The following is a 4,735-nucleotide window of genomic DNA, read 5'->3' as shown; positions in this document are numbered from 1 at the left end:
GGGAAGATTATTTGAGCCTAGGCGGTTAACACAGTCAGACCCCTTTTCAAAACAAACACAGAAGACATTCAACAACCAGAGGGAGAATGCAAGTGATGAAGGAGGCAGAGGCTGACATCAGCAACTGCAAGTCAAGGAATGCCAAGAATCTCGAGGGAATCACCAGAAGCCAGGACAAGGCAGGAGGGCTCCTNTACGGTTTCAGAGGAACTAGGGGCTAAACCCAGGGTTTAGGTATACTAATCAATCAATGAGTCCTACCATTGAGCTATTTCCTCTACCCAAGCTGTGAAGCAGTAAATTTCAATTATTTTAGGCATCCAAGAGTCTGTGGCATTTAAAGCAACCCAAAGAATGACAACATATATATGTACACACACACACACACACACACACACACACACACACACACACACACACACAGAGTCTGGGTTCCCATGCATGTGAGGCAAGCATCCTACCATCCTACCACTTGCTAAATTTCCAGCCTAATTTTTACTTTTTATTTTAAGAAAGGGTTTCACTAAATTAGCCAAGCTGATCTTGCCTCCTGTCTCAGGATCCACTGTAGCTGGGAGCACAGATTTCACCACCACACCTAGTTCCTGTGTGTCTTTAAATTCCTTTTTCTCGTTTTATTTTTGTTCACCATTTTAGATAGTTTCTTTAGCTGAACCCTCCACACCACTTGTTCTTTGATGTATCTATCTAACGTGACTTGAGTTTTAAAGATTAGGTAATTTTTTAAAAAATAATTTATTTTTATTTTATGTGCATTGGTGTTTCACCTCACATGCCTGTGTGAGGACATCAAGTCCTCTGGAACTTGAGTTACCGTGGGAATAAGCACCTTTCACACCGAAGCATTTTTGTAGTTCAGACTTCAGCAATTCTGGCAAACATCTGAGTTTCTCTATCTCTCTCTTTTAAAATTACTTTTTATTTTTTGTATAAAGGCAGGTTTATCTGGAAGCTGCTTTCTGGTGGATGAGTTCATGGGCCCCAACTGAGGTCAGGGAAGTTGCTATGGGGAAAGGGGGATAGGGCAGGGACAGAGAAAGAGAAGGGGGCACGTACACGCAGAGAGAGATGAGAAGGGAGAATCCAAAGTGTCTGGATTATACAGCTTAAATTTTTATTTATTTGTTATCTATATATGATGAATACACTGTAGCTATCTTCAGACACACCAGAAGAGGGCATGGGATCCCATTACAGGTGGTTGTGAGCCACCATGTGGTTGCTGTGAATTGAACTCAGGACCTCCGGAAGAGCAGTAGGTGCTCTTAATCGATGAGCCATCTCTCCAGCCTGAGTTTCTCTCTCATAATCAGTTTTCTATTTATTTCGGTAACAGACCATCTTAATTTTTTTCTTTCTTTCTTTCTTTCTTTCTTTCTTTCTTTCTTTCTTTCTTTCTTTCTTTCTTTCTTTCTTTCTTTCTCTTTCTTTCTTTCTTTCTTTCTTTCTTTCCTTCCTTCCTTCTTTTTTTTTTCCTTTAGACAGAGTCTAGCTCAAGTTGGTCTCACACTCTGGACACTTCTCCTTACCTCTGTGAGTACTGGGATTACAGAACCATGTTTTTTTGTTTTGTTTTTAAATGGTATGATTTGTTTTTTTTTTTTTGTAGCTCTTGTAGAGTTTAACTCCAGATTCTTGTCTGTTTCTCCTAAGTACAGGTAGGTATAAGAAGTGTGTGCCACTATGGGTTTAGCTATCAGTTTTAATTTTAATTCTATGTATGGTCACACACAATGAAAGCTCTATTTTCAACTTGCCTACAAGGAAGAAAGGGCCATACTAAGTTCTCACAGGAGAACTGAGATATGCATTAGTGGTGTGCATAGCTATTTAGAAAGTCTGTTGCTCTTATTTTTGCTTTCAGTACTGGGTATTGAACCNAGGGCCTCCTGCTGAAGAACCAGCCTTCTTCCAATTTAGGTTTAAAAGCCATCTTAGAGTAAAAAACAAACTAGTTCTCTCCTGTTTATGATTAAAATTGTTTCTCAAGGACTGGGCTATGTCCCACCTGTAACATTAACTACAGATGGTTCTGCTCCTTGTCTTTGTTTCTAACCATCTTGCAACCCTACCTTTGTTTCAAAAGGTTATACGGCCACCTATGACAACCTTGTTCTGACGACGTGTTGTTATGACTACCTCGCTATGCCCACCTTCCAACCATAGCTGTTTCAGAAGGTCTTTAGGACTAACTTGTTATGATGTTCTGCTCCTGTAGCCCTGTCTACTTTGGAAACCTTACTCCTAAGCTATAAAAAAGCCTTGTTTCCTCCAATGCTGACCTCTTAAACCGTGCCTGGGGGNTGGGGGGGAAGGCATCCCCTGTACACAAATAAAAAAGCTTCCTTCAATTAATTTGGCCATGGTGATTTGGGTCAGTGGTCTTTCTCCTCTCATTTTTGGGATTAACACTGCCACTGAGCTACATTCTCTTTTGATTTGGAAACTGAGTCTCACTCTGTACCCTGAGCTGGCTTCAAACTCATGGTAATCTTGCCACTTCAGCCTCCTAAGTGCTGAGACAGGGTTTTTCTCTATAGCTCTGGCTGGCCTATAATTAATTCTGACTAATGTAATGAGCAACTTCTCAAGTTCTTTTGGCTATTTGGATATCTTTGAAGAAATAGTGATTCATATTCTTTTCTCATTTTAAAATGTGGATTGTCTTTGTACTATTGAGTTCTAGATATGGAAGAGATATGATTTACAGATTGTTTTCTCAAATCCATGTTCCCCTTTTACANGTCTTTAGGCACTTCCCAGTCTCTTTTTATTTTATTTTCAGAGTACATAGTGCAGGGTGACTTCATGCTCACATTTTGGCCATCAGAGTGCTGGAGCTATAAATATGAGCCATTATATTCAGGCTTTTCAACTTCTTTGTTAGGGTCTCTATTAGTTGGTTAGTGCTGCCATACCACAGACTGAAGATGGCATCTTTGAGGATTACAATTTCAAAAACTTAATTCAATCCATATAACTCTGTTCTCCAGGCCACTCAGATTTATGTCTGCCTCAACTTAAAAATGCATTCTATTTATTCCAAGAGACCATTTACAGCCACATGAACTCTAAATTCAAAATCTTATCTAACTAAATACAGGTTGAATGGGGTGTGGTGTCGCAAGTCTGTAGTTCCAGCATTTAGGAGGTTGAGGGTTTATAGGGTATCATTTGAGCCTGGTTCAAGACCAGTCTAGGTAATACAGTGAGATTCCCATGGGGGGGGCACCTAATAAAAATTTCCCCAAATTAAAAACAAACAAAACAAAGTGAGGTTAAATATTTTTATTTATTTATTTATATGTTTATATATATATATATATATATACATATATTTATTTATTTGGGGGGGTAGGTTCGAGACAGGGTTTCTCTGTATAGCCCCAGCTGTCCTGGAACTCACTTTTAGACCAGGCTGGCCTCGAACTCAGAAATCTGCCTGTCTCTGCCTTCCAAGTGCTGGGATTAAAGGTGTGCGCCACCACCGCCTGGCTGAGGTTAAATATTCTTAATAAAAAATATGGAATGTTTCAAAAGCTGAAAAATTCTGACCACCAGTATAAAACCACCAGTGGAAAATTTCACATTATAAACTCCTGCTTTATGCACAAATTAAAACTACTGCATGAGCCAGGTGGTAGCAGTGCATGCCTTTAATCCTAGCATTTGGGAGGCAGAGTCAGACTGATCTCTGGCTTCAGGGCTAGCCCAGTCTACACAGTGAGTTCCAGGATAGCCAGGTCTACACAGAGAAACCCTGTCTTGAAAAACCAAATCCAAATCAAACCAACCAACCAAAAAACCAATTACATTAAGTGCCTTTCAGGATATATTTGCTGACAAAGATATATATGAAATAAATTAACTTTGTGTTTTGAATTGGGTTCTGTCCTCGATACGTCTTTAAGTGTATCCCTCTATCTNCTCCCACCCCCAAATTGAAAAACAGAATGGTCTCAGCATTTCAGATAAAAGACATTCTCTCTTTATATTATCTAAACTATATATGAGTGATATTGGAGATGGGTCATCCTGAGGCAAAATCCTCTCTAGCTGAGAAGCAGACCAGTTACACACTTCCAGGATACAAAGCTGGGACATACACAGGACCGATATTTTCATTCCAAAAGAGAGAAACTGGAGAAGAGGAAGGGGACCAGGTGCCAAGCACATACAAATCTCCCGGGGAGTGCCAGGTGTAGTGTCACTTGCTTGCAATCTCATCATTAGGGAGACTGGACCAGCTACTGTTGTGAATTCCAGGACATCCTGGACCATGCATCAAACAGATAAACAAAACCCCCAACAGAGACACAGAGACACATACACCTATAGCAAGGCAAGCTCCTCTTTACTTATTATACAGAGAAGTATCTGGAAAAACAGCCCATAAAGAATGGCTTGAATGGGTGAGTACCCAGATATCTAAGAAATGAAATCTCAATTTCTCTCTCTCTCTCTCTCTGTAAGGAGCCAGAGTATGACATCAGGTATCTACCTCTATTGCCCTCTGCCTTGTTGCCTTGAGACAGGGTCTTTTACTGCATCAGAAGCTCATCTTTTGGGATCAACCTGTCCTTCTGCAGTGTTGGTGTTACAGATACTTGAAGCCATGCCTGGGTTTTATGTGGGTGCTGGGGATTCAAACTTAGGTCCTCCTGCTTGTAGAGCAAATGCTCGTATCCACTAAGTCATCTTCCCAGCCCCAGAA

This window comes from Mus caroli, chromosome 6 (assembly GCF_900094665.2).
Source record: "Mus caroli chromosome 6, CAROLI_EIJ_v1.1, whole genome shotgun sequence".
NCBI lineage: Eukaryota > Metazoa > Chordata > Mammalia > Rodentia > Muridae > Mus > Mus caroli.
This window is presented reverse-complemented; position numbering follows the sequence as displayed.